Source organism: Watersipora subatra, chromosome 8 (genome assembly GCF_963576615.1).
Source record: "Watersipora subatra chromosome 8, tzWatSuba1.1, whole genome shotgun sequence".
Lineage (NCBI taxonomy): Eukaryota > Metazoa > Bryozoa > Gymnolaemata > Cheilostomatida > Watersiporidae > Watersipora > Watersipora subatra.
The window spans coordinates 37,861,774-37,873,448 of record NC_088715.1 but is presented as its reverse complement, the minus strand read 5'-3'; positions in this window follow the sequence as shown (position 1 = coordinate 37,873,448).

Here is an 11,675-nt window from a genome sequence, read left to right as displayed (position 1 = left end):
ATGTACTAGTAAAAATAGCCTCCGATGCGGCTAAATGAAATATTTGTCAGGCGTGTGTTTCGGCCGTACTCAAACAACGAAACTCTAGCCATTGACCTTTAACCCCTAAAATGGTAACCACGTGACTTTTTTTATTGCTAGCGATACGTAACGCATGCGCCATATTGGAAAGCTAATCGTGTACTGGTTACTTACAGGTATGTAAACAAACAGCGAAAAATGACGGAAACGTACATGTTGGCATGTTGAACGGTTATTTTTCATTTAGGTGTTAATGAAAACTTCTCCTACACATCGTTTAGAGTGCCCTGATAAAAGAAATATATTTATAACATATGGAGTAGGATATAATAAATGATATGGATGTAAAATGTTTTAGTTTAAATGTACAAGGGTTTAGTGGTCCATATCATTCATGCAAACTTGTATAAACCCAGCAAATGATACATTCAGGTAAATATTCCATGTCTATTTCCAATGTTCCATTATATTACAGATTATATTATAGATGCATAAACCATAATGGAGAAACCTTGCACATGAAATATTTCGATAAAAACAACACATGCTGCCAAAACAGAAACTGTTTTCAAGATTTAAGTGATAATCGCCAATGAATGTATGGTATGTAAGGTACAGTATCTGTAAAAAATGGAATAAACTACTGCATCAACTAAACGAAATTTAAAAACAGTTGTAATAGTGGATAATCAAATTAATGCAAACAAGGAAATTAATGCAGGAAGTAGTGTAATCAGATGATTAAACCTATACATAGACATTACAGAAACCTTGTAAAAAAGATTTGCACATCACTGAATATTGAGCCAAGGTGCATCAGAGTTTCTTATAACTAAATCATATTAGAAACAACAGCACAACAACAGCTACAGATGAATATTACAGTGATTACATTGTTACTGGCCTTTAAATATTACTGCTTTAGTATTCATATGCCGCAAAGATGCACCTTGCAGTTTGAATGTACGATTTTTAACATAATGGTGCTGTTGAAGATCATAAAACGACTAAATGAGGATTCTCATCAATGAAGCACAATGATTGGATATGCCATCTGCTGTGTCTGTAAGGCATTACCCAAGGCATAGCACATCACTAGATCCTACACTACTGACAACATACGCCACACAATGAAGTGGATCTGGCTTTGCATTATTATGAAAGTATCGATCTGCAGCCAGCAGGATCCAATTCAATAAAACTATGTCTTTTGTCATTACGCGTCTATTCCATCATCATTGTATTGCTGTCACTTTAAACACTGATATCTCAAAGCCTACCATAAAAATTTGTTTAATTTTTTAACTTTAGTTCGAAAGAGTGCATATCATCCTCTCGTGAACATGAGGAGCCTGTTGATCAGCCGTAATAGTAAAAAAATGCTGCAGAAATTGTTCACACTGTTTGGCAGGAAGTATGGGTCACATGATCAGATTACGACTAGACGATTAGACCAATCTGAAACGAAACTGTAAACTAGTAAGCATCTATATTTGAAACAGGATTTTTAGTAAAACCCGAAGTGTTTGCCATAAACTAGTGCTATGAGGCACTTTATATCGAGCCTTTTATTGGCCTTCCAATTCACGTGATAACATCACGTGTCAAAACAATAACCACAATGTTTGAGAACGTCATCAAAATAAAAAGATTCCAAACTATGGGTTTTCGTGATGGCTGCGATTAACTGTTCGTTTTTTAGCTTTTAAGAGCTTGTAATCACATTTCCACATATTTTGCACCTACAACACAACAGAGTAAGACATGGTGAACCTTTTGATACCAAATAACTGAAATGTGAATTTTGTTGCAAGTAAACCTTTAAGATGCAACAATACAGCTATGATCATGACTACAGCTCAAAACTGTAGTCAAAATCCTAAAAATAAAATAGGTCAAAATGCTACTATTTCGCTATGTAAAATGAAAATGTGGCAATATTCACTGGAAATGTGGCATCTTCAATTTTCATTTACCCACATCTTAGGCGTAACGTTTAATGGAAATTTCTCTATCAGGCATGCAAATGGATTGCATCCATGAGATTATTTCAACAGAAATGACAACAAAAAGATTGCAGAAATACTGCAAAGAAGTACTAATCTTTGCCACAGACGCATTACTAGAGAGATTCACATCAAAATCTTCTGGTAAGCTGCAGACATCATATTCATAAGCGCTGGCTGTCGTAGCTGCTGCTATTTTGTGTGCTGTTAGAGGTTTCTGAAAAAAATTTAGATATACCTACTAGAACAACCTAGTAGCACTGTGATTTACAATATTGTTTTGAATTTAATCATTGAAAAGCACCATTCAATATTGAAAAAAAACTTGAAATGAGTAGGCAGTGTGAACAGTGTGAGCACAGCATTCGGTTTTGGTTGAACATTTTGTCCTGTTCTGTCAAAACATGAATTATTGAAATGTTCGTTGCAGATAAGTGCCCAAGGACCAGGCTTATTCACTCTTTTGCAGGTGCGATACCATTGTAAATAACGAAAGTTCTCAGTTAATTTGTTTGGAAACCTAAAAATTAAGATGAAACTGTAGTAGTTAGTTAGTAACAGTAGTAACAACAGTAGTATTGTTACTCTCACCTCCTTATTGTGAGCTATATCTAAGTACAACAATAAATAATATTATAGGTACTACAAATAATTTTTTTTAAATATGTATAACTTTAGAAATAACGCAATGGTCTGTAGTTCCTATATATTACAACAATAAAAATTTCAAATTTAAATAATAAAAAACCTTCAATCTGAAGGAGGAAAAATTTTACTCACCAACTTAGTGATTTGTCAAATTACCCACAACATACAGTCACACTCAGTAGTGACACTGATCGATTATCACTCACCTAGTGACTAGTGTAGTAGAACTAACTAGTGGCAGTACTAACTAATAGTAGCACAACTAGTAGTAGTAGTAGTAATAGCAGACTTTAGAAACACAACTAGTAGTAAAAGTGACTCACTTGTGAAATGTTATGCTTTTTCTATTCCTTTGAAAGTTTATTCCTGCGGTTTTGACAGTTGATGGAATAGCACTGTGCACCTACATCCTTCTGTCTCTTGCATGAATTATAATTAGTAATCTCAGAAGTCTGTCCCTTTGATTTAGAGGTGTACTCGTAATCTTCCATAGCTTCTAAATCTGAAACCAGATTTCTTTTCTCACATTGAACCTAATAAAATTTACTCAGAGTTAACTTAACATGGCGCCGGCCGGATTTCCGTACTTGTGAATGACCTTGGCCAATTTAAAGGTTTTGAGTTTAATGTCTCTAACGGCTACTAAACCAGTGGTTCCCAAGTACATTGGAGGCATGGACACCCTGAGCTCTTTATCTAAAAGTCATGGACCACTTTATAAACATAATATATGGTGTTTATAACAAAGCATTGTAAATTGACGTACTTTATAAATTAGAATAATATAAGAGTCAGTAGATTTGAAATGTTTCTATTTATTTATATAAAGCTATACTAACTTGCTTTGATTTTTAATTTTCAGCAGTCAGTTGGTTAGTGGAATAGATTGTATTTCTTGTTTTTCACCAAATTTTCAATCTTTGGGGAAATGGTTGACAAAGCACATCGCATGTCATCTATTCGGCTTCGTGGTTTCGATTTGAGAACAACCATGGAGGAGAAAGTAGACTCGCATAAGTATTTAGACACAAATTAGAGCATAGTTCAAAGGGCGTGTTTGGCTGTCTGTGGATATGAATGAATCATGGAAGGCCAAAATTCTTCAATGGTTTTATCTTCATAAACATCTTTGGCAGATGAGTTGTTCTGAAAATTTATGAGTTCTCCCTGCAGCTTATCAAGAACGTTTTCAGCAAAACAGCAGAAAGGATTTTTGACAAGGCTCAGTTCTGATTCACTCACCTCAGGAAAATAGTGCTGAAACTCTGACTCCAAAGAATCCAAGTTAAATATAATATTACTTTGTAATGATTCAGGCATCGAAATAGGCTCTTTATCTTTGGGCTCTAGAATCAAGGAAACCGATTCAAACATAGAAAAATTACCTTGAGCTACCTTTTTCTTCCATAATTCAAGTTTGCATATAGGAATGCTTTCAAGGCATCTGTGAACTTGACTATTTTTGCGTTTTTTCCTTGCATCTGGTAATTTAGTTAGTTAATTTGGTTGAATATGTCCGCCAAATAGGCCAGATTAAGCAGCCAAACTTCCTTCTTTAGCAATGTTTCGAATTCTGCTTTGTTGTTCTGTTCACAAAAGATCTTAATTTCTTCTCGTAGTTTGAATGTCCTTGCAGTTACGTTTCCTTAGGAAAGCCAACGAACATTTGTTTGATATAAAAGAACTTGATGCTCTGCTTCCATATCTTCGCATATTTCTTTAAACAATCTAGAATTCAGGGACCTGCTTTTGATATAGTTTACTATGCAAATAACCTGATTGAGGATTGCTTAGAATGATTTATTTAGGGTATTAGCAGCCAAAGCTTGTCTTTATATCATACAATGTACGCCTTTGACATCTGGAACTCGCTGTTTCACTCTTGCTTGGAAGCCAGAGCTAGATCTTAACATTGATGGTGCGCCATCGTTGCAGCAGCCGCATAAGTTTCCCCATGACAGCTTTTCAGTCTCAAAAAATTGTGAAACCTTGTCAAGAATGTCAGAGGCTCGCATAGTTGTTTTGAGTGCACTGCAGAAAAGGAACTCCTCTTTCATGTTTTCATTGTTGACATATCTAACAAAGGCCAACAGCTGAGCACACGATTCCACATCTGTGGATTCATGAAGTTGAATAGAAAACAATCCAAAAGGTGCATTTCGAATTTCCTATACCAACTATTTCTTGATGTGTTCACTCATTTCAGTTATTCGCCTTCGAATAGTGTTATTTGACAATGATATCACAGATGTCTTTCTTTTGGCCACTTTACCAAGCACGAGCTTCACCATCTGCTGAGCACAGGACTTTATTAGCTGCGCCCCAATTGTGTAAGGTTTTTTATTTGTTTTGAAATTTGTAATGCAACTGCATACGATGCTTCAACCACCTTGTCCTGGGTTACCAGAAAAGCTCCATCAGAAGAAAGTCTCATCTTCTTCAAGGATGTTACCTGTCTTTCAAAAAATGTTGTCATGATTCACTAAATCAGGGTGTTGGAAACCTAGATGTAATTTTAGCTTAGCAGGCTTCATGGAATCGTTAGTCATCACCTTATGACAGATCACACAACGAGGTTTCTCTTCTTTGTCTTTTTCTGTTAAACAGGAGTAGTATAGTGAGAGCAGATCTACACACCTATGCACTTAAAGTTGGATTTTGGGTACATTTTGGCCCGAGAACCTCGGAGAATGGTGTTGTCTGATGGAAAGTTTGGGGGGGTAGGTGTGTGAGTGTTGGGAGCTAAGGTTATGAAGTTTGAGAGGAATTGTGGGAAGGATGCGGTGCTGGTCGAGAGGAATTGTGGGAAGGATGAGGTGAAGAGGGCGATGGTTTCGGGTTTCGATGCGATGGGTTTGGGTGTCGACGAGTTGAGCGATCGATCGTCGAATGGTTGGGGTCGGGTTGGCGACCGGTGGGGTGAACGGTGTTATGTCGTTTCGGTTGAATGAACGCTGATGTTGGACGAGTTCGGGCGTGTCTATTCGTGGAATCGATTAACTGTCCATTCACTATTTATAAGTTAAGAGTTTTATATATATGAACATTATATCATTGAGAAGTTCAACTAGAAGGAATATAAAATTATGGAAACTATTCATAAGGATAATTCTAAAGTTTACAATTCTTGTGAAGAAGAAAAAGATGAAACAGATGGATTAGTTGAAGAGGCTGTATTATTACATAATCATTTTGATAACATCACTAAATCTACATCAAAACCGCTTCGACAAAGTTTGCTTCAATTTTTTGGAGTGGTTTTAATATTACTTGCAATAACTGTAGCTTCATCTTTGATTGAATATTTTTTTATTCGGATTACAGGAGAAAAGATGAATGCTACTGTGAACTATGTAGAAGTATTTTTTCAAAATTTTGTGAATAATGAAAGTATGATTTTTGAAACATCTCCTCATCATTATAATTAGTTTAAATGAAAACTTCAAATGTTAGTAATTATCAAAACATGGAGAAAGACGGACTACAATCAATTGATGTGAGGTTACATTCTCCTTTCACATCTATGATAACAGGACCAACAGGATCAGGAAAAACTCAACTCGTTAAACGGTTGATTGAACAATCTCAATTAATATCTACTCCTCCTCCAATCGAAATTATATATTGCTATGGAATATGGCAGGAAGCTTTTGAGGATATGAAAGGAGTGGAATTTCATGAAGGATTGAAAGATCCGAGTACTTTTCCCAAAGATGGAGAAAATAGATGGATGATCATTGATGATCTAATGGAGGAATTATCATCAAATATCAAGATGGCTAACAATTTGTATACTCGAGAAAGTCACCATCTAAATATTAGTATTTTTACTATTACACAAAACTTATTCTTTGGTAAACTTAGAACAATTTCGCTGAATAGTCACTATTTTTTTATAGGAAAAAACCCCAGGGATTCTACATCAATCACATTTTTAGGAAAACAAGTTTTTCCTGGACAAGTTAAATATTTTCAGGAATCCTACCGAGATGCAACATCTTCACCATATTCCTTCATGAGACTGGACCTCCGACAAGAAACCGATGATACAATGAGAATTATGGGAAATTTCCCTCCTGTTGACTCTACGCCTATGATTATTTATAAGCCTAATTAAGCAAACGATTTTGATTTGTATTCCATAATTAAATAAAACAAGTATATATTCCAAGTTCTCTTTAAATATTCACCATACCACTTCTGTATCTTCCTCTGAGTGATTACTATAACATCACTAAAATTATCACATAGATATGGCTGAAACAAAAAGAATTCAACGAAATTTACTAACTTTATTATCTCTAGTTGGAGATTCTATTTCTTCTCAACAATCGATTATTAAAAATGCTAAAACGGATTTAATTTTAGCAATTATTGATTGTGTGAAATTACTCATTAAAAGAAAAGAACGACTAACTGATGCTCAGTATAAAGCTTTGAGTCGACAAAGTAAAAACATCGCTCGACTGATTAGTCCTAGAACATCGAATTTGGAAAAGAAACAACTTTTGCAAAAAGGAGGGTTTTTATCGGCTTTACTAGGTCCGATCGCGGGTGCTATACTCCCAGGATTAGTTGAACCATTGCTCGGAGGATTGTTTAAAACACGAAGAAGAAAATAATTAAGTTATCATGGATAATTCTCCACTTTCTAAGAGAATGAAAAAAAACAGAGTAATTCTGCAAATACTGAACAGTCTTACCGATGAACTTGCAAGTTCTGCTTTACCTCATATGAAAGAAGAAGTAATTAGAACATTACTTGAAATTGTTAAAAATATTATATATGGGAATGTACCTTTAACGAAAAATCAATACCATTCTCTGAGTCAACATAAAAAGGAGTTGATGAATATTATCGATGAAAACAAACCTCTTAAATATAAACGAAAGATTTTGCAAAACGGAAAAGGATTATTGAAACGGATTATAAAGCCATCCCTCAACTTGTATTAATCATTCAGCAGGAAGATGAGCTTTCCTAAGTATACAAAAAAATTTTTTTTGGTTTCTGAAGACGAGTACAAAAGGAACCAAATTAAAAGTCAACAGGATTCAAAAATTATCAATGATGGCTATAGTTCGTCACTTCGTTTCAATCCATTAGAAAATCCAAGAGTAAGTAAGGTTAAGAAGACCAGAGATAGGATGCGTCAAATTAATAACGATAACACTATTTCAGACTATAACAAAGTTAATTTGTATGCAGCTGAACTTCAAAAATTTTTAGATGAAATGAATTCAATTCGGAGTTATCCAATTCAACAGTCTCCGACTATTCGAAATCCGATTTCAATGATGTCACAAACACCTTCAGCTCCACAAAATTCAAAAGAAACTCTAAAGAAAGATACACCTGAATTACCCGAAGATAATTCGTCTCAAGACTCTACAGTTTTAAAAGAATCGCCAAAAAAAGAAGACACATTATTACCACCGAAGTTAAACGAAGAAGAACCATTGTCAAATTCTTCTAGATCTTATTCCATTTCTTCAATAATTGAAGACTTCGGTTCGATTCAGGATCGAACTAAAGCGAAAAATCTTCTGGAAAAATTGAAAAAGTCTGGAAATTATGATTCTTTAACCGGGAAAATAACAGGATCTACAGGAGAGATTAAACCTGAGAACTTACGAAATCTTCTTGAAAGAAAGATTCGAGTTAAAGATAGTTCAATTGTATCTTCTCCCTTTTCTCCAAGTTCATTTGAGAAACAATATAACTTATTTGAAAAAATTATCAAGGAGTCGAACTCGAATTTATCAAATAAATCAAAATCCAATTCGAATAGATCGTCTTCACGAAAACCTTATGTAGGAACAAGAGGAAAATGGACGACTTACTAAATGAATTCTATTATACCCCGGATCTACCATCTTCATTAGGTGGAGCACGAAAACTGAATGAAGCACTTCGGAGAAAAGAAAGCGAACAAGAAGTTAGAGATTGGTTAAGTGGTGAAGATGCTTATACGTTACACAAACAAATAAAAACGAAATTTAGAAGAAGACCTACAATTGTTGCAGGAGTTGGTGAACAATTACAGGCTGATTTAATGGATGTTAGATCTCATCGAGCTGAAAATGATGGAATTACATTTTTACTTACAATGATTGATGTTTTTTCAAGAAAAGCATGGGTAGAGCCTCTTGTTAACAAATCAGGTATATTGGTAGCAAAAGCCTTAAAAAAAGTATTGGATGGAACTAATTATAGAGTTTTTCAAACAGACAAAGGAAAAGAGTTTAATAATCGAGATGTCAAAAAAGTTTTGAAAGAAAATAAAGTAAAATGGTTTACATCTGAGAATGAGACAATTAAAGCTTCCATCATAGAACGATTCAACAAAACATTACGGGTGAAGATGTATAGATTCATGACATATTCGGATGATCGTAGATATATTGATGTTTTACCACAAATGGTAAAAGCATATAACAATACTATTCACACAACATTAGGAATAAAACCGAATGATGTAAATTATGAAAATCAAGAAAGAATCTGGAATAGGATTTATGAAAATGGAGAATATAGTTCTGACAGTACTCCCAAATTCAATATTGATGATTACGTTCGTATTAGTAAAGCTAGAACAGTTTTCGAAAGAGGTTTCACAATAAATTGGACAGTTGAAGTTTTTCAAATTACAGAAGTGCTTGATTTTGAAAGACCGATTATCTATAAATTACGTGATTTAGCAAACGAACCGGTTGATGGAACTTTTTATGAAGATGAACTACAGAAAGTAAAAAAACCCGCATTTTTTCGAATTGAGAAAATTCTCAAATCTCGGAAACGAGGAAGAACAAAGGAAATACTCGTTAAATGGATGGGATATCCTGATTCATTCAATAGCTGGGTCAATGAAAGAGATTTTGTTAAATAAAAGAGGATGATAAGCAATTGAACTTCATTGAAAGAATTGAAAATGTCGGAGTTCGTAACTCTTCCTTCTGATGCTAGTTTTAGTGACTTTCCTAAAAATACTAATTCAAACTTTACAGTTAGACTAGCCAGATATGTAGATTTTACAGAAGGACAATGGGAAGTTGCTCTAAAAGATATATCGTTTTTAAATAATTGGCCAAATGTAGTAGAAGGAATAATAAGCATCACAAAAGCGGAACTTAATGGGAGATTTCGTCGTTTCGACATAAAAATTGGAAATGGAAGATACGAAGATATAGATGAAGTAATTCAACGAACTCATGATGTTCTAAAACCCTTCAATCTCCATCCAACTATAGAATTCGAATACGACAAAATATCCAACAAATCTATGTTGTATGTAAGAGATTCGAGTGTTCAGGTTTCGTTTTCACAAGATTTCGCAAATATCTTAGGATTAGATCCGAAGATAACTTATAATGTGGGAAAACACGGAAACATCACATCTCCGGATATCAACTATGGATTTACATCATTATACGTATATTCATCAATTGTAAGTAACAGACTCGTTGGAGATGCAAATGTACGATTGCTACGAGTTGTCCCAGTAAGTGGAAAGAAGTTCTCTCGAGTTTATACAGAATTCAGTCAAGCGCATTACGTTGAAGTGGATAAAATTTCTACTGATGTGATAGAGACCCTTATAACAAGTGATGATGGAGAAAAAGTACCATTTGATGGAGGGAAGGTTATACTAACGGTTCATTTCAGAAAGAAACAATGAATTCCATATTAATTCCATATACTCCAGAAGACTCAAAAAACTTTTACATTCAATATTACACGTCTAATCAATCAGGAAATGGCGGATTGACACCATATAAAGGAAAGAGAGTGATGGGAAATGGACGACTATCAGGAATATTTAAAAAATTAGCAAAAGCTGTTGCGCCTCTAGCAAAAAAAACGGCTATCTCATTAGGGAAAAAAGGGTTAGATGCTGCATCCAATTATCTTAATAACATGGTAGAGAGACCAAAAGAAGAAGAAGAAACAGATGAAGTAGTAATTCCAAGAGTTAGAAAACCTGGGAAAAGAAAATTAAATAACCGTAGCAAACCTGCAAAGCGACGGAGAAAAGCCACTCCAAATATTTTTTAAAATTTGAAAATGCTTTATATATTATTATCTCAATATTTTTTAGTTCATTTCATTGACATACATCAATAGTGAAAGATGAGTTCTGGAGAGATTGGTTCAACAGGTTTAAAAATATCGGGTTCTCCTTTTACGATAAACGAAAGTTTGGGTATATTTGATGTTCCAGGCACACATAGTTCGGTGGAGCGCGGATATTATAGTGAATTAGCTCCGTCACGTCTCAGTGAATATGGGCCAATCGAAATTGAAATACCTGGAGATGTAGATCACTATATCGATTTAAGTAATTCATATTTGCAAATCGAAGGAAAAGTAGTCAAGGACGATGGTTCCAATTTAGACAATACTGCTGCTAATGTAAATGTTGTACCAGGGGATGCGTTTTTTCATTCGCTAATCAAAACAGCAACATTCAAAATTAATGGATCTGTTGTTGAACATTCAAGTGATTATCCTATGAGATCGTTCATAGAAACCCTTCTCAATAATAGCAGAGAAGCAAAACAATACCAATTAAAAGCAGAAGGATGGTTTCAAGATGATAATCTTGCAAAAGATGGTGCGGAATTCGATAATAGTGCGGCTACAGCAAGAAAGAATCTTATTAGAGGTTCAAACTCATTTGAGTTTTTTGGACGACTCCATCTTAGCATTTTTCAACAGGAAAGATATCTCATTCCAGGATTGCATTGTAAATTAGAACTAGACCGAAGTAAACCAAGTTATTGTTTGATGGCAGCAACAGCTACTCCTGGAGGAGGGGGAAAAGTAAAGTTGACGAAATGTGTACTTCATCTTCGAAAATTAAAAATCAACCAAACAATTCAGCTTTTACATAACGAAAAACTACTTAATGGTGTTAATGCAAAGTATCCTCTTTCTCGGGTATACACCAGATCTTATAATGTGAATACTGGATTAACCCATACTCAAATAAAAATTGC